This window comes from Chiloscyllium punctatum, chromosome 12 (genome assembly GCF_047496795.1).
Source record: "Chiloscyllium punctatum isolate Juve2018m chromosome 12, sChiPun1.3, whole genome shotgun sequence".
NCBI lineage: Eukaryota > Metazoa > Chordata > Chondrichthyes > Orectolobiformes > Hemiscylliidae > Chiloscyllium > Chiloscyllium punctatum.
Window position 1 is genome coordinate 35,606,969 of NC_092750.1, and position 26,002 is coordinate 35,632,970.

Genomic DNA, 26,002 nt, shown 5'->3' on the forward strand with positions numbered 1-26,002 from the left:
AAACTCTGTGTTGGTGTGACCTCTCACACTGAACCTGACAAAGGAGCATCGTTCCGAAAGCTTATGATTTCAAATAAACCTGTTGGAATATAACTTGGTATCGTGTGATTTTTGACTTCATCTGCCCTAGTCCAACATTGGCATGTCCACATTATTTACAAAACCTGGTTAAAATTTCATGTGGGGGCCACCTATTGGTCAATTTTATTTTGTTCTGCGTGCTTCAACTTCTCTGAGCTCCTTATTCAGCAATACATATCTCCAACAGGAGATACCGTCTTTAATGTTGACCAAACTGATTTCTGTAAGGGGTGCAGCACGTTTGATCAAGTTCTGATACTCATACCTACTTTGAAAATGGCTTCCAGATGCACCTGAGGACTGAAAAGTGCTGCTGGACATTACAGCTGCTGACATAAGTGTGTGGTAAACTGGTCTGTTTCTAATGCAGTTCAGAGCGCTTACAGCCTGGGTCGGGACAGTCGTTGAAACATTCCTTTGCAACACATGATTTAGAGTCCACTTTAGACAAGAAAGAAATACATGGGGAAAATTAGCTGACAGACTACCACAGTGGGCAGTGCTAACCCCAAACCTTTTCAACATATAAAAAAATGACCTGCCAGCAACCACATCCCAGAAGTTCTTCTACACTAAGGCAACTACTGCACCAAGTGAGCTCCATCCTTCACAATCTGACCACATCCTCAACGAAGATGTTAAAGAATTAATGTACTATTGCAACAGTAGCTCAACACCTCTCTCTTAGCTTCCTGAGCTCTCAAACAACACTCCCCATACATCTGTTGGGTAACAAAAACCCAAAAGCTGTTTGAAACCATTTGTGCTGAAATTCACTTCCATCTCCAAAATGACCAATTCAACCCATTTACTTTTCATCTCAGAGTCCCAAGCAACCTTCATGAGCAGGATCTACCAACAAACATTATTTATATCGAGGAATAAGAATCACAATAAGTCATTAACAAGTTTCTTGTGACAAATCCCATCTGTTGATTGATAACCTTTGGTAAGAAAAATTAACGTAATGTAGGAAATACAACAGCCAATTTGTGTACAGTAAGCTACCACAAACAATGTGACAGGAAGATATTTACATTTTCTGTTTATTTCCTATTTGAACTGAGAGTGCTTTGAGTCTCCTGGGACCATGTTCTGATTAGATTAGATTCCCTACAGTGTGGAAACAGGCCCTTCGGCCCAACAAGTCCACACCGACCCTCCGAAGAGTAACTCACCCAGACCCACTTCCCTCTGACTAAGCGCCTAACACTACGGGCAATTTAGCATGGCCAATTCACCTGACCGGCACATCTTGGATTGTGGGAGGAAACCTGAGCACCCGGAGGAAACCCATGCAGACACTGGGAGAATGACCAAACTCCACACAGACAGTTGCCCAAGGCTGGAATTGAACCTGGGATTCTGGTGCTGTGAGGCAGCAGTGCTAACCACTGCTGGAATTCTGGAATTCAACAGATGGGATTGGCAGGAGTGGTCATTACTATACATATTCAGGACATGCCAGGGTCCTTGTGTAGCCAAATCCCACCACTGAAATTCAAGTACAAATTCCTTATGCTCCTTTAATATAATGAATGACTTTAAGCAATTAACTATAACATTCAGAAGTGAGCATGATACTGAAGACATAGAATCTGGGCTTCTCAAGTTGTAGGGCTGAGAAGATGATAGAAATATGGAAAGGAAAGGTCTTGCCAGGATTTGCAAACAAGGATGAAAATTTTTAAATCAGTATGTAACTTGGCTAAGAGTAATGTGTTTTAGTGGCATAGGGATGATCAGTGACTGGAACATAACATATTTAAAGACACCATCAGCAGAGATTTTGATGACCACAAAGGTTAGAAAATGGGAGACCAGCCAGAATTGGGGTGCAAATTCTTGACCTAATAAAGGCATGAGGAGAAAGTGAGGACTGCAGATGCTGGAGATCAGAGCTGAAAATGTGTTGCTGGAAAAGCACAGCAGGTCAGGCAGCATCCAAGGAACAGGAGAATCGACGTTTTGGGCATAAGCCCTTCTTCAGGAATGAGGAAAGTGTGTCCAGCAGGCTAAGATAAAAGGTAGGGAGGAGGGACTTGGGGGAGGGGCGTTGGAAATGCGATAGGTGGAAGGAGGTCAAGGTGAGGGTGATAGGCCGGAGTGGGGTGGGGGCGGAGAGGTCAGGAAGAAGATTGCAGGTTAGGAAGGCGGTGCTGAATTCGAGGGATTTGACTGAGACAAGGTGGGGGGAAGGGAAATGAGGACACTGGAGAAATCTGAGTTCATCCCTTGTGGTTGGAGGGTTCCTAGGCGGAAGAGCGCCTCATCTTCAATGAGATCTGCATTGAGCATTGTGAGAGTCCATTTATCATAAATACAGTGAAAGCGTGGAGGATAATGCGGCAGGGTGAGGGCAATTTGCTTAAGACTTCACTGTTCAACCCCTTAGTGGGAGCCCCAGGATATAGACCAGGGTGCATGGACTCAGGCTTCAGAGCATTGGAGGGGAAAGGAATCTCCTGTCTGGGAGATTTATTTGAGGGAGAGGTTTTGATGTCTTTCAGCCAATTAGGTTGGAAATACGGAATCCCTGATAGGGGCCTTCTCTGATATTTTCAGGTTAAGGATTACATACAGAAGAAGACCACGCTCTTGGCCCAGCCCGACAAGTTGGATATGGAATGTAGGGGGCGCTCTCTCAGTTAGTACCATGTATCATCTGCAGAGAGGGAATGCCTTGGGGGATATGGAGAGACTCCATGAGATTTGGAGTCAGGAGTTAGGTGAAGAAATCTCATGGAGACATGGGAAGATATATGGGGGAATGTAAAGAAGATTTCAATATGCAATAAGGAACAAGCGATGCAATTGAAGATCCTCCATAGGGCCCATATGGCACCAGAGAGGTTAGCAAAGTTTAAGGAAGGATCTTCCCTGAAATGTCCCAAATGTAAAAACCCTTACACGTTGCTTTTGGGCCTGTTAGAACATCCGCGGATACTGAGGGCCATAGTAAATGAGCTGGAGAGGATCCTGGGAATGGAAGTTAGGGAGGATCCGTTGTTCCTTCTTTTGGGACTACTGAATCTTCCCTCTGGGTGAGCACAGGAAGAGATTATTCAATATTCTTACACACTGTGCGAAGAAGAACATCCTAATGAATTGGATATCAGAAAAGCTTCTGGGTCTGGCACAGACTTGTAATAGACCATGTTCCTCAAGATTACCTGACGAGTATGGTGCGCCACAGAACAGTGCAATTTTATGAGACATGGTGGCCCTTTCGAAATGATATAGATATGGATCTGTTGGCTGTACTGATTAGGGCCTTTATGTAGCCACAATGGCTGTGTATGGTTGTCCAGGGACCCCGGTAGGGGGGAAGGCCTAGTAAATACGAGTATAATAGCTCTTGCTCCCGTGGATGGGAGCCTTGATGGAGGTGCGGCAAGTGGAGTAATGTAATATAGTGCAATGTAGTGTAATTTAATTTTAGTGGATTGTAATTTTATTTAATGTTATTTTATTTAATTTGAGTTTGTGCTAATTTGGGTTAAGTAAATATGAGATAACTGTATCCTGAAGAATAGAAGGCAGTTTATTGTCAATGTTACTGTAATATAATAGTATGATATTATATCTACTTTTCTGTACTTTTGTACTTTTATAACTTTTTTTGGTATGATTTTTGTAAAAGAATGAAATTTTTTTTCAATAAATGTATACATAAAAAAAGTTTTTAAAGTTTTAAGAAGTACTGTAAAGAAGGAAAATGAAATAGAGAGGCAAAGAGTTACAGAGACAGCTTGCATCTCGGCAATTGAATCCACAAGTGATGAAATGATTGAAATCAAGCAAGAGGCTACAATTGGATGAGCACAGACGTTTTGGAAGATAAGACACAGACAAGTCACAAGTGTATAAAATATATGCTATTTGGTGGGATACTCGATAATCTTCATTTTAACTTGAAGGAACACCTTGTGTGCATTCTGTTTAGGTGTTTGCACAGATTTCAGGCTGATTAGCCTTTGCTCTAATGCACAATCCCAGTCCATGGCCTTTTCTGCCACATATATTATAAAATTGATTGTATGCTGGAATTTACTTGATGTCAGCAAAAAGTTGCAACTTCCACATGACTTGGTATGTTTAGGTGTTCTATTGCATTAACTGTCAAGTTTGTACTTAGGACCTATAAGGTTTTCTTTTCTCTGTAAATGTCATGCCATACTTACTTACATCCTTTGGGAGTTCTTTGATGATATAAGTCTTTGGTTTCTTTCTGAAAATCTTTCATGGGGGTGTATGTGATCATCAATTCAACAATTTGTTTCCTATGTTACCATTCAAATCACATAATGAGCCCTTTTCTTTGTACCTGCTCACAAAGTAGCCAACACATTCTATAGGCCCCTATCTAAATGACAGGAATTCTAGTCAATGAAATATGTAAGTATAATCTGATTTAGAATTAGTTTTCCTTGCCATCCATATTATTTGGAGATCTTTTAGCTATTTGGCTGTTAATTCTGATGTATTAACTTTATCTAGACTTGTGTTCCCAATTGATAAGCATATATTAATGGCTTGCTTTTCTGCATCAGCACATCTATATCTAGAAACCATAGCTGTGAATGCTGTTCAAACATTTTAAATTCTGCTAGGAAGTCAGTGGTGTCCTAATTTAAACTAGGGAATAATAACATAAATTCCCAGGAAAGCTTAGCAGGTCTGGCAGCATCTGAAGAGAAATTAGATTTAAAGTTCTAGGCATTCCCACCATGAAGAATTTCTATTCCTCCCTCTGATGGAATTTCCATTCCAAATTTTTTTCTTTATTCCTTACACCCTTCCCCCACTTTATCATCTGCACAAAAACCTACGTTTTCTTATCTACCATTAGTTCTGAGGAAGGGTCACCAGACCCGAAATGTTAACTCTTGATTTCTCTTCACAGATGCTGCCAGACTTGCTGAGCTTTTCCAGCAATCTCTGTTTTTGTTTCTGACTTACAACATTCGCAGTTCTTTCGGATTTTAAAATAGGGAATATTGCGGACACTTTGACTACATGTTGTTTGCTATTGATCTGGTACAGTCTTTTCTTTCCTTGTTTAAAACCTTACTTGTTTTTCATGTAGCAATATTGTTGCAGTAAAGCTCATGAATCTGTTTAAAACCTTTCAAAGCTTTGAAATCTTCTCAGTTTTCTTAGAACATCAGAGAAATAAAGCTTTAATTTCTCTTTCACCTATAATAATGTGGTATTTTCAAGCTATTTTGTCTTCCTTCTGAGGTAATTTCTACCTTTTCCTGGTATCAAAATGGCATCTTGTGGGGTTTTCTATTTGTAAAAATTCCTCAACTTTGAAAAACATATTCCAAGCCTTGAAGTCATTCCCTGGTTAGCAATCTTCTGTACTTGACCTATGAATCTTTTCTTTAATCTAATGTTGCTGCTTTTGAGAAGTTTAAACTTAGGACACCATTTTTAAGTTTCTCTTCCTGGCAGACTTGGCTACAAGTAATGACTCCAGTATTGATTATTTTGATGTTTAATGCTGTTTAAAGATTCTCCAGTTTCTCAATTCCCAGATTGCATTGCACAGTTATGTCTTTTATTCTTTTTCTCTTTGTACTTATCGCTAAAGCCTGAAATCCAATCACATCCCTTTGATTTCTGAGTTGGTTTTGCTCCCCTCTGCCCAGTGTGATTGTCACTAGTTCATACTGACTTTTACTGTGGTTTTCTCCAGTCTGACTGGGTTTCTCAGCTTTAAGAGCAGCTTTCTTCATGCTCCTAGCTAACTCTGCAGCTATTAATCTGTGCTGGCTGCTGCTTTCTGTTTAAACATTTTTTTTGTAACCAGGAGTTGTATGCTTGCTGCTTTCTTAAAGGCATTTTCCTTAAGAATGATGTGCACTGCCATGCAGAAGTTTCTTTTGCTGCTTCCCAGGACTTTTCATGGGTTCCTCGCATTGTTTCAAAGCTTTAAACAACGATGGCCATCAGTGGTCGTTATGCCACATTAATGATAATCAGTCACATGTCAAGGATTGATTAATACCGTGAATTAGTTCATTTGAAACAGTTACACCATATTATTGGTTATAAAACAGACATTGCAGCAGAGCAACTGATTCATGTGCATGCAACTTGCACACCTAATGCCAAACTAACTGGTAGGCAGAATTGCAAAAATTGTATGTAATCAGCACATGGAATTCTTAAATGCAAAAACTCTTAAAAACAATACACATGTAGAACAGCATGAGGTTGAGCTGGGCATCATCAGTGTAAATGTGAACAATATTCTTCTCGATGCACATGTGAAATAGTGGGGGATAGATCTTGGGGAACACCAGAGGCAACAGGAAACAGTGAGAAAAACCATTACATTTGATAATCTAGATGTGGTTAGATAGTGTGACAATGTGACTAACAGAGTTGAAACCAAATATGCATGATGGAAAATTATGCTAACTTCATGTAAAAACCAGATCAATTTGTTCTGAAAGGAAGAAGTAAAACCAGACTGCTGACTGGGCAGATGGCTGTGCTAAAGGTTAATCAACCTCTGTGGTTACAAAAAGGGGTAAAATAAAGTTGATAAGAGGAACCGTGGAAGCAGGTGTCTCCTGTTAATATGACCCTTGGAAATTCAGTCATGAGGTCTCTGTTCAAGAGATAGGTCATCGAACATTCTGCATGGTTGAGTTTAGCGAGTTTTGAGAAGATTTGTAGCACAGGTTGAGGTCCTGGGTGTAGGTTTGCTTGCTGAGCTGAAAACAAACCTTTCAGCTCAGCGAGCAAACCTACATCCAATGCTTTTTTTAAAATCAGAGGCACCGGAAGTGATGACTCGAGAGCCACCATTGTGCAGCAGAGACCCTGAGTTCAGAATTTAGAGAAGACTACAACTTGGAGTGAACCTGGCCAGTTCATCACACGTGGGTAGTATTAAAGTTCAAGTCAAGTATAGCGAGTAGCAACCCAGAGCAGTGAGATAAATACAAAGTGATTAAGAAGTAATGAGATACATGTATGTGTTACAATAAACCCTTCTGCTAATTTAAACCAGACACACAGAAAAGCTCACCTTACCCCATAATCTGTTAAATTTCGAATGGCAAAGAACTATCCAAATAACACTAATTAAAGAAAAAATTAACAATTTTATTCTTTAAGTCCAAAAGAGAACATTAGACAACAACCATTTACAACTCATTTCTCTTAAACCTATCTTTTACCTCCCACTCTACAATACTGGTCTAATAAAAAAAACTTAAGATTTACAAGAAAAAAGTCACATTTCAAAACCAGCTAACTCTGTCAATTCACCTCTGTCGAACTTCCTCTGTGGATTTCCCTGAGTCATCTTTTCTTCAGTCTTCAGCTGCACAAATTTCTTATGGACAGGACCCTTTCAGAGAGCTATTTGGCTAGCAGTCAGTTGGTGCTTCGTTGCTGTTTGCCGTTCTCTGTTATTCTCCCCAACTATTCAAAATATCCAATTTTATATACCCCAAAACATTGGACCGTCCCATTGGTTTGATGCCATCAAAACATTAAAATTCAAATTCAGTTGGATTTTGGCATCTTGGGGCATAATTTAAACTGATTGGCTGAATTCAATTTTGTTGTTTCCATGGCAATGCAGCTCCAGCTATTTGTTTCACAGCTAAGTTACATATTTAACTTTTTCTCCTTGCCAGCTTTCACACTGTCATAAAGGTACAGTACAATCTATATCTTCACAACATACGTGACTTAAATAGTAATAAAGATTAAGTTGGACTAGACTCTAGCTTGAGTGTCTCTTTGTCCATCACATTAGTTGACGTCTAGTCCAAGAGAACAGAAATAACTAGGAATGGTACCATTTGAGAGCAATGCCATTCAATTATGGACAATTATGAAAAGATGCTGGAGGTGGATACTATTGTCAACCACATCAGACGATGTAGACAGGTTGAAAAGGACAAAGGTGGAAAGGTTTTTCTTTGTCACAGTCCCATCAGATGACAATTATGACTTAGATTAGAGCATTTACTGTACCACAGGAAGTGATTGAGGTAAATAGTTTGGATATTTTAAAAACTAAATGTGAGGGATAAATGAATTAGAAATCCATTGAAAGGGGGTTGCAGTCAAGGGCAACTCTTGTAACGATCAGTTTCTATCCTGTATATTCTATGTATTTCTATGATAAAATAACAACTGTTTGTAAAGCACACACAACAGAACAGGCAGTTTGACTGCACAAAGATAGTAGAGGGATCTGGAAATGGCTATGATCAGTATACACCTGCAAGCTGACTCTGTGGCTAGGGCTGAAGGGCTTTTGCCCGAAACGTCGATTTTGAAGCTCCTTGGATGCTGCCTGAACTGCTGTGCTCTTCCAGCACCACTAATCCAGTATCTGGTTTCCAGCATCTGCAGTCATTGTTTTTACCTCATTGATTTTAACCCTACTGTGAATCCTCTTGCAAGGATGCCTGCCTTGAAGAAGGTTTCCTGATATTACCGAGGAGTAGCATGTAGTTAATGATAGCACAAAAGGCAAGGATTCACCTGAAGGGATGCTGGCAATCATAATGCAGAGGCAGGAAAAGGAGCTATCACTTGAGATGCACTAGAAGTTTACAATAGTCTTAGATAGAAAGAACATTTTTTTAAACTCTCCCAAATGCTGCTCTTGTAGTGATACAGTTGTAGTCCTTGTCGTTCGAAATAAAAGAAATGCATTCTTTGCAGATTACCCAGCAGAGGGCACTATCACACTGTGGAATTTTATGAATAACAGAATTCCATCTAATGGTCATGATTTGGAGATGCCGGTGTTGGACTCGGATGTACAAAGTTACAAATCACACAACACCAGGTTATAGTCCAACAGGTTTAATTGGAAGCACTAGTTTTCGGAGCTCCTTCATCAGGTGGTTCTGAAGTGCACAATTGTAAGACTCAGAATTTATAGCAAAAGTTTGCAGTGTGATATAACTGAAATTATACATTGAAAAATACCTTGATTGTTTGTTAAGTCTCTCATCTGTTAGAATGACCATGATAGTTTCACTTCTTTCATATGTAAATCACAAAACTTTTTTTAAAAGCTACACTCTCAGGTTAACTGTAACAATTGGTGTCAGCGCAGATAAGATGATGAGATGTTGAAGGTGTTAGCCCCCTGTGTTCCCTTCTGTGCCATAATGTTCCGTGCCATAACACCTTCAACATCTCATCATTCCACTAACAGGGTGAACGACGAAGTCTTGAGCAAATTGCCGTCACCCTCTGCATTATCCTCCACGCTTTTTCTGTATTTATGATAATCGGACTTTCACAGTGCTCAACTACCGACCTCATCTTATTCATGAACACTACGTTTATGAGGGGATATTTTGCCTGCAAGGCCTCCACATCAAGACATATTGACTTCGAGTCATTATGCACCATTCACCTCCATATGACAACAAGGTGCCAATTTGATAGCTCATCAAATTTGGGAGGTCCACCCCCAACTCCCCCACCCCAATACCCTGTGGATGTTGCAACTTGGTAAGTTTAATTAAGGGGCACCTACAGCACCTAATAAATTATCCAAGCCATCCTGCAAACCTCCACAGCACCTGTTTGGGTAATAACAGCTGGAGCATCCTCATAGGATATAACAACCGAGGAAGAACATTCATTTTAATCAAGGCTATGCGGCCTAGCTGCGATATGGGTAGTCCCTCTCATCGCTACAAGTTCTGCTTTATCCTCTCAAACAGCTGCCCAAAGTTCAATCAGTTGGGCTGCCAGGAGTAAGGTTTAATAAAAATTCCCAAATAGAGAATATCTTTCTGTGACCATCTAAAAGGAAACTCCATTCTGTCCTCCAGTTTTGGTACCTCCACCAATCCCTCAATGGGCATGACTTCTGATTTTGTGCAATTTATCTTGTATCCCAAAAAGCTGAATAATTCGATCTTTTGTATTAGCCAGGGTATGGACTTTTTGGGGTTAGTCAGAAACAAAAGGACTTCGTCCGCATAGAAAGTGATTTTGTGTTCCCCAACTCCCACCTTTGATGTCATTATTTCAGGGTCTTTTCCGATAGCTTCTGCCATTGGTGCAAGTACCAAGGTAAACAGCAGTGGTGACAAGGCCATTCGCACCTTCGGGACCTTATATAAAACAGGTCAAAACAATCTAGAACGGCAAAGAGATACGACCATTTCACCCAATCAAAAGCCATTTCTGCATCCAGGGAGATCACCAAACCTCGAATTGTTCTCTGCTGACATATTTGCACTATATTCAATACCGTCTGATATTATTGGAAGAGCTTGATAAAACCCGTCTGCTCCTCTTTTATAATAATGGGCAGTATCTTCCCCAGTCTCAGAGCCAACATCTTTGATAGAATTTTAAAATCCACATTCAATAACGAGATGGGTTTATATGATGCGTAATCCTCAAGATTTTCTCTAAGATAAGGGAGATTATTAACCTCCCTAATAGAGACTGCAAGACAGTCCTGGCTATGTGAATGACTATACATCCCCAGCAGCGGTTCAGCTAACATGTGTAAAATGCTTCTAAAATTCACTCAGGAATCCGTCTGGGCTGGGTGCCTTACCACCTTGGAGCTGCCTTACCACCTCCTGCACCTCCTGTACTGTCAGAGGTGCATTTAAAAGGGATGCCTGATCTGTGTTTATACCAAGGAGGTCCAAGTTTTCAAAGAAGAATTCCATTCTCACATCTCCATCCCCACAGCCCTCCGACAGTATAACTCTGCGTTGGACTCTCAGAATCTGGCATTAATCTTCTTAATTCACAAGTGACATTATCAGTTCTCTCCCTGATATACGCAATGGATTGTGGAGCACTTTTCTTCCTAGCCAGGTAAACCAGGTATCTACCTGATATATCCCCATATTCAAACAGCCTTTGCTTTGTAAAGGAGACTCCTCTCTTCACCACTTGTGTGAGCACTGAGTCCACAGCAGCCTGGAGAGCCGTGACCCATTGCAATTTGACCATTAATGGTCTGGTATAAAATGCCGATTCAGCTGCCTACAGCCAGGCCTCGAGCATCTGTCGCTGTTCCCCTCTCTGCCTCCTTCTCTTTGTCAAGTGTCATACCCCTTAAGAATGCTTTTGTGCTCACCCAGAGTACTGACGGATTGCTGGCTGTACTCCAATTGATGTCCCAAAAAGCCCTGAACTCCCTTGTGATATACTGTACAAAGTTGTTATCCTTCAACAGAAATGGATCTATGTGCCATTGCCGCATGCCTACTCCACTACCTTTGGTCTTAACATTGAAATACATTGCCGTATGGCCTGAAATAGTTATGCTCCCAATCCTGCAGGCCAACACCAAGTCCAAACAAACTGACGGAACAAAGAACATGCTGGTTTGAGTAAAAGGTAAAGTCCCTCTGATTCGGGTGGAGGTACTTCCACATATCCACTAGCCCCAAATTCTCACACAATTGCACTAATTTTCAAGACTGCCGAGGTGTACCCAACAGCCCTCTTAGCATCCAGGGTCCATGAGACAATTAACGTCCCCTCCTATAATCATAAAGCGCACCCCAACAGCCATTAATTTAGAGACTGCATCAACTAATATTTTAAGAAGATTAGATTAGATTACTTACAGTGTGGAAACAGGCCCTTCGGCCCAAAAAGTCCACACCGACCCATACCCATTCCCCTACATCTAACACTATGGGCAATTTAGCGTGGCCAATTCACCTAACCTGAACATTTTTGGACTGTGGGATGAAACCGGAGCAAACCCACGCAGACACGGGGAGAATGTGCAAATTCCACACAGTCAGTCGCCTGAGGCGGGAATTGAACCTGGGTCTCTGGCGCTGTGAGGCAGCAGTGCTAACCACTGTGCCACCGTGCCTTCCACAATGTGTCGGGGACAGTAAACATTCAGGGTACCATACTCTTCTCCATGTATCAACGTCTTGAGAATGATGAACTATCCATACTCATCCTTGACTTGATCTGTCACCTGGAATGGGAGGTTCTTTCGTACTAGTATGGCCACTCCTCTGCTTTTAGAGTTAAAGGAAGTAAAAAATATCCTATTGTATCCCCCCTGCTGTAACTTCAGACATTCCCCACCAGTCAAATGTGTCTCTTGCAACAGAGAGCTGTCAACCCTTTCCTTCCTAAGACTTGAGAGCACCTTTTTCCTTTTAATGAGGAAATGGCTCCCCTTTATATTCCAGCTGCACCACCTGAACAGATGTCTAGCCGTGACTGCACACTGCAGCCCGTATTCGCCCGAGAGGAAGAAGCCCATTCAATGTGCAAACAGTGGAGAAAACACAGACTTTGTCAAATCTAAAGACAATTCCTATCAACACTACTCAAACTGCCAAAACTAAAAAAACTAATCTCTATTCCTAACTTAAACAAATAGACACAAAAAGCACAAATTCCCAGAGATTCCCCCCTCCCCCACCCTTGCCCATAGGGGGCATTAACTCCCAACCTCACAACCATCCTAGAACCTTCCAGTTAAGGCCATGCCCCAAACCCAAGCAAGGAAATGAAACATATTATTTACACTCCTACAAGTTAACAATGGACACCCACCCCTCCCCCTCCTCATCTCAACCCCACATATCTTTACATCAAAGGGGTAACCACCTCTCACCCAGCAAAACAGAACAACATAATAACTAATAACCTCCAAACAGATATAAAACATACCAGATTTTACCCCAATGCAATACCAAGTCTATAAAGCCCAAGACCCCAAAAAGGAGAAGAACAAAGAGAGAGAAGATACAAAAAAAATTATATTATGCCATTGTCTATACGCCTCTTTTCCTCCTTCCCCCTCAGCCAAAGTCTATCATTTCAGCGAGTTTGAAAAGTCTTTTACTTTTTCCACTGAGTTGAAATTGTAGAAAGTTCCCTCATAATTGAAATGTAGCACTGCCCGGTACCTCAGAGAGTACTCAATGTTTAAATCTCTTAATTTTTTTCTTTACGTCATCTTAACTATGGCCCCAGAAAAGTCATGAAAAAACATGATCCTCGAACCTTTATAAACCAAAGCCTATGGCTCTCCTCCTAGTCTTTTAGCTGTTTCTATTATTAATTGTTTTGCCTTATAGTGCTGGCGTCGTACTAGGACCGGGCAAGGGCACTGGGCTAGCCCAGGCCTGTGCATCGCGATCTGGGGGGCCCGTTCCACATTCACCCAGCCCGACTCGATCTCCAACCCCAGCAACTCTGGAAGCCAGCTCTCAAGAAAATCAACGAGGTTTTCACCTTCACACTCAGGCAAGCCCAAGATCCGCAGATTTTTTTCGCCGACCTCCATTTTCAAGGTTGTCTCCTGTTGCTGCAGCACCCAAACCTGGTCTTCCAAGGTTCAGACTTGCCGCTCTATGCTCTCCGTCGTGGCCTCTGAGGCTCCACTGCCTCCACCCGCCGATCCAAGGCCGGGATCTCCTGTTCATGTTTTGTCAGCATGGCAGTAATTGGTTCCAGTGCTCCCTTGATTTTATCACGGAGTTTTGCAAACTTTGTTAGTAAATTCTGTTGCTCCAGTAAACGCAAGGGTGCCGCCACTTCAGTCAGGTAACAGCTGCATGTGTGCCCAACATAGTAGGGGAGTGCCCTCCCTTTGCTCCCTTTCCCTTAAATGCCTTCATATCAGCTCAAATCTTCCAAATCCTAATTTAAAGAGGCTCTAGATGCTCTACGTACTTTATGCTGCAAACTTTCCTCAGGGGTGACTAATCTGGGGGGAGGGGAGTGGTAGAAGCCCACCTTGCCTGGGGAATGGCTCAGATCCCAACACAGCAGACTGTTCTGACTGCCACCATCTTGAATCTCCTCTGACGTTAGTTTCAAATGTTATCACTGCCTGAAAAAATTAAATGCTCACTTGAAAGGTACAATCATATTGCTTCAAATTTGAGTTTTCTTTTGCTAAGCCTGCTTTTGCATTGCATATTTATAGCAATCAAGCTGCATTCAGTAACAGATGTCTTCTCTGCAGACTCCCTGACCTTCAGCCTAGTTGGGGATTACCCAACAGAGAGCAGCTTAAGTGCATTGTACATATATCTTATGTACATGCCAGCATTCAATACAGTATGACATAATAGCAAATCTGACCCACATTTCCATTTCATTACTTAGCACTGATTAGATGTTTTGAACATAGCATACCTTTGTCTGTTAACTAATTTGATGCATTATAATTCAATACTGAATAAGTCCCTCTCAGGAAGATTGCAATTTATGTCATGATTTGAAGAATAATGTTGAACTGTCTCTCGCAAACAACCGGAAGCTAATTAAATTGATGAAAATCTGAAAGCATAATTGTAAATTATGTAACCAGGTATTGAAATAGCATGTTATAAAACATGGTTTGCAAATGAAAAATAATTGCATTATTAAAAATTACATAATATGACATTTACTTACAATAAACTGTGGTTGCATTCTAAAAACTAACCAATCTTCCAATCATTCATAGATATGCAACTATTTATTATGTTTTATAAAATATCCTGGCTAATCGTTATCTCTCAAAACTTTGAAAATTACAATTACCAGATTATTGGCATATTGTCATGGGAGCTTGCTCTGCACAAATTAACCATCAACACTGACAAAAAATGACTTAATTGGCTTTCCTTTAAAAATTACTTTAAAGATCTTGAAAGGCACTACATAAATACAAAGTTTTTTTCTTTCAACCCAACGCATCCAGCTTGTTTGTTTTTACCCTACCATGCGAACCACATCCATCAGCTTCAATACATCAGTACAAAATTAATACACACTTGCCTCTGCAACTGTAATCTCCATCAGCAAGAAAATGAGGTATAAGTGCTTATTCTGAACAGCAACAATGACTTGTACTTATAACCAATCTTCAATATATTAAAATATCCCAAGTTCTTCACTGGAACACAATCAGATGCTTGGTCAGATTTTGTATTTGAATGGAAGGACAAGAAAGCTTATTATTTTAAATAAACATGGAACGTTTAACTGTCCAGATGTCAGGCCATTCCCACGATTTAAGATACCAAAAGGCATCCCTTTGTTACAAAGGTGTAGACATGTGCTGTGCCTTTAAGAGAGACTAAAAGTTGGCACAGACTTAGAGAGGCACAGAACATACTGAAAGAAGTAAAAATGTAACATTTGACTGCAAAACCAATAGTGCTACTGAGTTGCCAGGATACAAAAACAAATTCAAATTCAACCAATCAGTTTGAATTATTAGATTAGATTAGATTTCCTACAGTATGGAAGCAGGCCCTTCGGCCCAACAAGTTCACACTGACCCTTCGAACAGCAACCTACCCAGACCTACTCCCCTACATTTACCCCTGACTAATACACTGACCCTACTATGGGCAATTTAGCTTGGCTAATTCACCTAACCAGCACATCTTTGGATTGTGGGAGGAAACCGGAGCACCTGGAGGAAAACCACGCAGATACGGGAAGAATGTGCAAACTCCACACAGACAGTCACCCGAGGTGGGAATTAAAGCCAAGTCCCTGGCACTGTGAGGCAACAGTTCTAACTCTGCCTCAAGATACCAAAATCCAATCAAATTTAAATTTAGTATGTTGACAACATCAAAACTAATCTGCAAAGGAGAATCAGCAAAGCTGACTGGTTTTGAAACATGTTTTTTCTTGGTAAATCTTAATTGGGGTTTTTTAAAATCAGACCATTATTGTAGAGTAAGAGGTAAAAGATAGCTTTAAGAGAAAGGAGTTGTAAATAGTTGTTGATTTAATGTTCTCTGTTGGACTTAAAGAATAAAATTGTTAATTTTTGTTTTAAATAGTGAGCTTTGGGATGGTTCTTTGCCTCTTGAAATTTAACAGATTATGGCATGAAGTGAGCTTCTCTGTCGGGTTTAAATTAGCACAGGAGTTTATCCCGTGTCATAACACTTTGTGGATACATTTCTCCTAGATAAGCTTATATTTTAAAAGAAGTTTATTTAACCAGTCTTTCTTGAATTAATAATAAAAGAGTGAGTTTATTAATTCCTAACCATGAGAAAAAAGTACTAATGCAACACATAAAACTCAAGTTAGAAATAAGATGGGAGTCCAAAAAGAAAAAAAGTTAAAACAAAAATACTGATCCAGACTCTGAAGTGTTTGCGAAGAGTGGATAGTTGAATGTTGCAGTCTTTGCTATAGAGGTTCACAGTAGTATTGGCATTAATAGATGAATAGCCAGCTTCATGATCCTTAATTACACAGATTGGTTGAGAATCTTTTGTTCAGATGATTTTTGATCATGACTGAATTCTAGTATTCAGGGTGAAAGAGAGTCTTTTGTTGTTTTGTTTAGTTTTTAACTGGTTTGCAGCACTTGAAGTTAGAAAGGGTCTTTACTCACAACCTAGCTAACTAGGGAATAGTTCTTCAACTGTGACCATCAAAGCATACTGGAGCTCAAACTTAGGTTGGTATATATGAAAGTGTTCAATACCATTAGTCCACTTCTGCAGAATTGAACTTGTCCTTGTGCATTCCTGGGGGCTAAAACAGACATGCCTGCAAGATTTTGTTATCTATTGAAAGAAGAGAAATTGTTAGATCCTTTGTTATCTCTTCTGATCCATCGTCACAACATAGAACTCATTAGTACTGCTGTGAACCCTGTGGCTGCACACTTTTCTCAGACAAGTTGGCAGTTCTCTCTATTGTTCCCTATGATCATCAGATCTATACAATAAGATCAATATTATGACGAAGAATAATTATATAAACTGCTCAATAAATTAGAATTCTACTTCAATCCCTCAACATTTGCTTATTTTAATTTATCTTCGTACTTCATAGTTATTGTGGGACTAGTGTTGCTCTGTATCATTTAGTTAGACACATCACACATTGAAAGATGCACATGAAGATCAAACGTTCAGTAACCAAAGTGAGTAGATTAAGTAAAGATACAGATCAGCAATGATCTAACTGAATGTCAGAACATGTTTGAGGACCTGAATGGCCTACCCCTGCTCCTAATTACTTATACCATGTCAGAAGTAATATATTTGCTCCATACTCAAGGCTAATCTCCTGATCTAATATCCATCAACATCACTTATTCATTCTTTATCTCATTCTTTAATTTTTTTTAATTCCACTTGGCAGTGAATCAGCAATGATTATTATTTCAGTTGGCTTGATGATGATGATGATTGATTTCACTGCATTCTTTCTAGGATGGCCCAGGGTTTTTATCTATTAAAAATGGCATATTCTAGTTTTTTTTCCTGTTTCTTAAGAAGAACGCACCTGTCACCCTAACCACTGCATTTTAAAAATAAATTTCTTACTCCCACAGGTATTGTTAATGAAGTTTATTTTAGTACAATATAAGATTATTTTTTGCACCAACCTCTTAAAATGCTGATGTTCCTACTATTTTAAATTTTCCTTGTTTCCTGCCTTTTCTTCTTTTTTCTCCTGAATACATTAACTGCCTGTAGACATCGGTCACTGGTGAATTTGCATGGCTTCCACTCAATCATCCAAGGTATCTCTGGAATTAGTTATAGAATAAATGCTGGAAACTGTGAGTGATGATAGGTCCTCTGTCAGAAGTCATTTCTTCAAGGCTGTTCCGGAGTTTCCAAACATTTTAGAGCTAAAGTGCATTTATGGAGTTTCATGTTGCATTTCTGGACTGAAACTCTTTAAAGAACAATAGATGCAGAAAAATGACAGGCCATCAGATTGAGCCATCAGTTATAGCACATTCTAGTATACCAGGCATAATATTTGGACTTAAGTTTGAAGTCTTTCCAGAAACCTTCTTTGGCGGAAGTCAAAGATATGTTTTCTAAAGCTCTTCATCCAAAGGTAAAGAATAACTGTCAAATTTAGTCAACTATGGGTCTCTAATTACTTGCCACTCCCAGTTCAGTGTGACTACTTATGCTTCATATGTTATTCTGGGAGGTCCCTGCAGTCACATCAACTATGCCTCCACATGCCAATTTGTTATTTATACATTCATGAGATTCCTTGGTTTTTACATTAAGTCATGGGATGTGCATGACGTTAGCTAGGCCAGCATTTATTGCCCATCCCTAATTGCACTGGAGAAGGGGATAGTGGTGAGTAGTTTTTTTGAACCATTGTAACTCATAGGATGTAGGAATCCCCACAGTGCTTTTCAGTAAGGTTTTTCAGGATTCTTACCCATTGGCAGTGAAGGAATGATTAGATTCCCTAAGAGTGTGGAAACAGGCCCTTCGGCCTAACCAGTCCACACCGACCCTCCGAAGAGTAACCCACCCAGATCCCACCTTACACTATGGGCAATTTAGCACGGCCAATTCACCTAACCTGTACATCTTTGGACGGTGGGAAGAAGCTGGAGCACCTGGATGAAACCTACACAGACATGGAGAGAATACGCAAACTCCACACAGACAGTCACCCAAGGCTGGAATCAAACCTGGGATCCTGGTGCTGTGAGGCAGCAGTGGCTAACCACTGAGCCACTGTGCCACTCCAAATTTCAAAGTAATATATAGTTCCAAGTCAGGATAGTGTGTGGCCTGGTAGGGAATGTGAAAAGAGCTAAAACATATTGGATAGACATGAGAAATGAATTTAAAGGTTACTTAGCAAGACTTAACAAGAAAATAACTGTTTATTACAAAGAATTGTCTTTAATCAATGGCAATTAGGAAATATGAATTGGTAACATATAACTCTACAACTTAAATCGTACCCTTTCCAAGTTGCCCCACCCCTCACATACAAACAAACATACAAAGACAGAAAGTGGATACTAAGGGTAGAAAAGGAAAAAAGTCAGGGAGAAACAGTTCAATAGCACCACTCAAAATGACTAGTTTCAATAAGTTACTTTCTTCCTCTTCCTTTTAGTTTCCTTGCAAAAGCTGAAATGGTTAATCTATTTATTACATCTGGCTGAAGATAGGGCAAACAGAACAGCCTTGTCTTATTGCCTGATGTTCTGGGTACCTGTGTATGAACTCTGCCAGGGCAGATGTTGGAATCTCAATTCAATAAAAATAAAGTCTGGAACTAATTCTAATAATGACCGTGAAACCATTGTCGATTGTCAGGAAAATCCCATCTGGCTCACTAATGTCCTCTAGGAAATGAAACTTCCATGCTTATGTGACCTGGCCTCTAATAGTGTGGTTGACTCTTAACTGCCCTCTTCCACTGGGCGATCCATGACTAGATGAGGCAAATTTGTACAACTTAGTTCTTACTTGTTGGTTTTGGGATCTTTTGGCTCTGTAGTTTGCACACTGCTCCCAATGTTTGGCATGCAAGTCATCTTGTGTTATAGCTTTGCCAGATTGACACTTCGCTTTTTTGTACTCTCCTGGTGCTCCTGGAATGCCCTTCTGCATTCTTCATTGAACCAAGGTTGATATGTCAGCCTTATGGTAATGGTAGAGTCAAGGACTCGCTGGGCCATGAAGTTACAGATTGTGGTTGACTGATGCTGCTGATGGTCCACACCACTTGGTGGTTGCCAGTTTTGAGTTGCTAGATCTATTCGAAGTCTGTCACAGTTAGGATGGTGTTAGTGGTACAAACGCCAAGTGAGGTTCAAAAAGCGGATCATTAATTCATCACTGATGGGAGGTGATAATCTGCAGATGGTTTCCTTTCCTGTGTTTGACCTGATACATGAGGTTTCACAAGATTCAGATTCAATGTCGCACAATCCCATGATAACATTTTGCCACTACCTCTGCTGGGTTTCTCCTGCCAATGGGTCAGAACATACCCTGGAATGGTGATGGTGGTGTTTGGGACATTATCTGTAAAGTATGATTTTGTAAGTATGAGTAAATTAGGCTGTTGCTTGACTGGTCTGTGGTACAGTAGTCTTAGTTTTAGCACAAGCTTCCAGCTCTTAGTAAGGAAACTGTAGAGTCAACAGGTCTGTGTTTGCTGTATTTCCAGTGCCTAATCAATGTCAGTTTGTCTATTAGGTTTCATTTGTTTGTTTAAATATCATACCTGTTCAATTCAACTGAGTGGCATGCTAGGCCAATTCAGAGGGCATTTCAGAGTCATTCACATTGCATTGGGTCTAGGGTCATATGTGGGCAGGAATGGTTAAAGACAGCAAATTTCCTTCCCTAAAGGTGGGCGGCACGGTGGCACAGTGGTTAGCACTGTTACCTCATAGCACCAGAGACGTGGGTTCAATTCCCACCTCAGGCAACTGTCTGTTTGGAGTTTGCACGTTCTCCCTGTGTCTGCGTGGGTTTCTGCCAGGTGCTCCAGTTTCCTCCCACAGTCCAAAGATGTGCAGGTCAGGTGAATTGGCCATGCTAAATTGCCCGTAGTGTTAGGTTAGGGGTATGGGTGGGTTGACGGTCAGTGTGAACTTGTTGGGCCGAAGGGTCTATTTCCACACTGTAATGTAATCTAATTACGCTTTTATTCCCATTGTCCCTAGTCCATTGGTTTACTCTGGATATTATTAACCCAAGGCAATTCTAACAATGGAATATACCCGCTGTTTTTATTAACACAAAGTACACAAAAAAAGCAAAACTCTTACCCATACAATGCACTCAATCATAAGTGAACTCTTTTATTTGGACTTATCCAAAGATCAGATCAGAGTAGATGATTAGCAACTCTGTCTCAACTTCTTATCATTGATTAGTTGATTTTCTTGAGCAAGCTAAATTCTTATGATGGGACATATTGTTTTATATTCTTTCTAGACAAAGAAGCTGTACATTTGAAGTCTTGATATTATCCAGTCTCCAGCAATGATTATATAGATAACTGTCAAACATCACAAATGTGTTATGTTTTCCATGTCAGTTTGATCAATTAACTTCCTTAAGACTTGATGTACCTCTTTGGCCTTTAATGAACTTTGGCTTAAAACTTAGTTTGCAGTTGCTGTTCACCAGTTAAATGTTATCCAATCAACTATATGAAACTTACTCAGCAGAATTCCAGGACAATCACAAATTCAGCTATTAAATAGTTCACATGATCACATTGGATTCATTGTGTCTGTTTTAAACAAAACTTCAGAATTTCCAAAGTTACTGTGACAATTCAGTCCATTATTGCTTGATGTAAACAAATGTGCATATTCCACCAGCCTCAATACACACACTTTTAAAACCCTTTTACCTTCTAATCATAATGTCATCACCAAGTTTCCTTCTTCACATTTCATTCGACTAACCCAGCAAATTTTAGGTTAACCCCTACAGGACATTACTGAACCAGATTTTTTGTTATGACAATCAATAAGGGTTACATGGTGTCCACCGGTGAGCTTTTAATTCCAGATTTTATTGAACTTGGGCTTCACCATCTACCATGATTAGATTTGAACATGACCTCCAGAACATCAGTTTGGGGTTCTGTGTTGCCAACGAAATTACCACCATATCACAGCTCACAGCTGATTTTGGCTGGCCTCTTGACAGTTCCTATGAACTTGACAGTTCATGAGCTTAGGCACCTTTCATGTACACTTACACATAATTATAATAATTATCTCTCCCAGAGACCACATTATCCCTCCAAAGCACACTTGACTCCCCCCCCAAAAGTTGTCCTGGGACAATATTTAAAGGGGTAACTTACTTCTCCATAGGGGTATACTGGCTATCTAAAGAAATGCGCAATGTTCAGACCTGCTTGTACAGGTTTATTCTGTACATTTTGATCTTCCCACTCCAAGATGACCAAAGTCTGAGTTGATTGGAAGCAATTACTGCTCTAAATGGATGGCTTCCTGTGTAATATGTGCATGTGCAAAACACTAGTCTGTTCTGTGAAAATGGAACATGTTGTGTTCAAGGTTGGGACTTCTGATTTTGAGGCATAGCGCAGAAACGCAGTCTGTCTTGGTGAAAATCCAGAACTTTCTGCATAAATTGATTCTCATCAATTTTTTTTGCTTTAGTGGAGACAAATGCGTGGAATTCACACCTGGATATATTGTTTCTGAGCTGACAATCTGTATTACATGAATAAAGAAAACAATTTATAATGTAACAAACAAACACAAATGGAACAATTAACAATAAGCCATTCTGAATAAGAGAGAAACATTAACTCTGATTTCTTTCCACAGATGCTGCCAGATCTGCTGAGATTTTCCAGCATTTTCTGTTTTTGTTTCAGATTTTCAGCATCTTTGTAGTTCTGACAAATTTAACAATTACCAAAATGTTTTATCTTGTGATAATGCATCTAAATTTTGTTGATTAAGGCCTAACCTCACAGAACCTGTTCCTGACTCATTATGGGCTGCTGCAAAGTTGCATATACATTCTTACCTACAATCTTAGCCATTTGACAATGATATTGTTGTCATCTATAAAACCTCATCAATCTGCCCCTGCCACCACAGACAGGTTTCAGCTTCTCTCCTGCCACTCCATCCCAGGTTAAGAACAGTTTGCAGTGCAAATTACATATTGATATTGTAAAGGCCAGCTCTCCTGTATATGTTAATGCTGAAGGAGCACAATTTTATTTCATTTTATGCAATCAGAATCAGTTTTAAGTCAAACACTGCCAACAACTACTCACCAGTGTGGTACTAGGGCAACAACCTTACAGGACTGAGTCAGACTAAACACTCCTAGGCCTGTAGCCGTTCAGTAGGACAGATCCAGGCCCTGCCTTTAATGCTGTCATATCTCAGCCTTCCCCAGAGCTCTAAATCTAGGTTCCCACTTTATTGCTCCTTGGTCACAGGATCCCAGTACATACTTAATTAAAGTTTGATCTTTCAATTAGATTAGATTAGATGAGATTACTTACAGTGTGGAAACAGGCCCTTCGGCCCAACAAGTCCACACCGCCCCGCCGAAGCGCAACCCACCCATACCCCTACATTTACCCCTTACCTAACACTACGGGCAATTTAGCATGGCCATTTCACCTGACCTGCACATCTTTGGACTGTGGGAGGAAACCGGAGCACCCGGAGGAAACCCACGCTGACACGGGGAGAACGTGCAAACTCCACACAGTCAGTCGCCTGAGGCGGGAATTGAACCCAGGTCTCTGGCGCTGTGAGGCAGCAGTGCTAACCACTGTGCCACTGTGCCACCCCCCCCCCCCCTCTACCTCTACCTAATTTAATAATTTTTTAGTAATCTTCTTTAGTAATCTTCCATGAGGTACTTTGTCAATGGGACTGAGGAGTAACGTGGTAGAGATCTTTACAATTATGAAAGGCTTTGATAGAATGGTTAGAGAGCAAATACTTTCACCTGTCAGTAAGAACCTAGCTGTAGGGCATAAATGCAAAATAGTTACAAAGTAATCCAGTTGTCAATTCAGAAGAAACTTCTTTATCCAAAAAGTGGTAAGATTGTCAATCTCATTACACCAACCAGTGATTGAAGTATATTGTACACATGCATTTGAGAAAAGTTAGACAAGCATACAAGGGAGAAGGAAATAGAGGGTTATAGTGATGAATTTGGATGAGGAAAGATGAGAAGAGCATACATAGAGGAAAAACTAAAATAACTGGTAAATGTCAAATACTGGTCTAATTCATCTTGCATACTTCAGAATGGTAATACAGTACACTCATTCCCGATGTGATGATACTGCTCCTTGAACAAGTTTGTGTTGTCCTTGATTATCTTTATCAGAAGGGTCATAAAGATACAGGTTCTGAAATATTTGGGCTTAACTGTGAAGAAGCTTATAAGTTTAAAAAAAAATACTTGTACAATGAAAGGAGAGTGGCAGTTCTCCCAGCTCAGCTTTTCTCTGGTTTGGTTTTAGCAGTCTGGCTGTTCAGAGCTGCTGGTCAGTTTAAGCAGGGGAATCCAAAGAAACAGCTACAGTGGAAGGAAGTTCCATGCTAAATCTCTGCCATCTCCCTCTCCTGTAAGAATCTGTGTCTGATTTTATCCTTTTGCCATGGGGGTGTTCACTGGGACTGTTGCAGGCATTTAGAACAGTATCATTAAGTTAGGATAGTCTTTTGAGTTTGTGAATAGGTTAAGTTATTCAATACTCTGTTCTCTTTTGTTTGTGTTTCATTTGGTACTCTAAATAAATTCTATTTTGTTTAAAACCGAGGGGTTTTGATCAATTGCAACACTCTGGGAATATCCATTTTACGCCTGCTTGAAACTAGAAAAGTTAGGGTCTCGGCTTCCTTCTTGAAATGTTTTGATTGAGTCTGGCCTGGTCTAAAACTCCAATATTACAGATTTCTTACTGGATTCACACCCCCCCCAAAAGATGTTATTGTGAATTGGTTGTGCCCAGCTACCTTTGTCTGTGTTTTATATCCTACACATATATATATTCCTATCTAAAGATTTTCCTACAATCATTGGGCACTAAATCCATATACCCTTTCTGTTAATAAGAAGTCAATGAAATTTATCAAGTATAATTATTCTTTTGGAATTTATGCTGGCTATTTATGATTATTTTCTTATACTGAGATGCTTAGTAATTTTATTCTTAATTAAAGACTCTAAAGTTTCCCCATCACAGATGTTTATTTGGCCATTATTTACCTCTCTTAAAAAAAATAGGTACTAGCCTCACCGCTCTCGCCTCCAACACATATCCAATTTCTAATTTCCAAACTAATATTTAAAAATCTTCAAGGATTGTGGGTGTTCCTGACTGGGACAGCATTTATCTCTAATTACCCTTGAGAAGGTGATGGTGATCCGCCTTCTTGAACTGATGCAGCCCATGTGGTGTAACTACAACCACAATGCCGTGAGGAAGGGGAGGCACAGGGACAGTGAAGGAACTATGAAAGAGTTTCACATCAGGATGGTGTGTGACTTGCAGGAAAGTGTGCAGTTTGTGATGCCTTTGTCCCTCTAGGTAGTAACGATCACAAGCTTTGAAGCTGGAGTTGAAGGAGCATGGATGAGTTGTTGCAGAGCATCTTGTCAATGGTGCACCTATTGCTACTATGCACAAACAATTTCCTCCTTCAACGCCTTCATGCCTTGTAATATATTCTATCGTATCTTGGTGGGTTTATTTCCTTTAACTCAATTATCTAAAAGTTTCCTTTTTTCAATACAATAATACAATTGACTGCTTAAGGATTTTCCTCTGCTCCAATATCATTCACTTTGGTATAAAATGTGTCTTCTGTGTAACGTTGTTCTGGCTCTTTGAAAAGTTCTTAATCATATATAGCCTTGTTAATTAGCCAGTAACTAGCTTGATGTATGTACTGTGAAATTGTAATAGATTTGAAGACTGCTAGTAATTTAATGCTTAAATGTAAATGTGGCATTTGGGAAACAGTTAAAAGGGAAACAGGCCAAAGACAATAATAGGACTGGCAATCAGAGTGTTGCTTACTGACAAACATAGTTATTTCTTTAACATCAAAGAACTTGGTGAAGGCTGATTGCAAACAGATTCAAAAAATGAACAGGGCTGCTAACTATATGGATGCTGGCCACTGTAGCTGCAGTTCTAAAACACAAAGGATTTCCGTCGTGACCATAAATTGCATTAATAAAGGATGACCAAACCTTTCAATATTAAAGAACTGTCAGTTCAAATATTGATACAAAGAGCCCAATTAAGTATTTTTTTAATATTTGAAGGGTGTGGTTTCTTTGGTACCTATTTATGCTGGCCTTGAAAACTGAAAAAAGAGATTAAGGGAAATTTGCAATTGTTCATTTTCAGTACAATTTCTGAGCACTATTGTCTGCTGAGTAAATGCACTATCTGAGGTTCCATAATCTGGAAAGCAGTAGTAATGAAAAAATAGAAACAGTGAAGGAAAAAGACCAGGAGAGATGATTAAAGACAGAAGAAGCAAGTAAAAAAATGGAAGGGAAAGTGAATAGAACAGTATGGAGGGAGAAAGACAGGGAGAAAGATAAGGGAAAGAACTAAAGGAAAGGTGATTAAGGGCAGAAAATTAAAGGGAGGG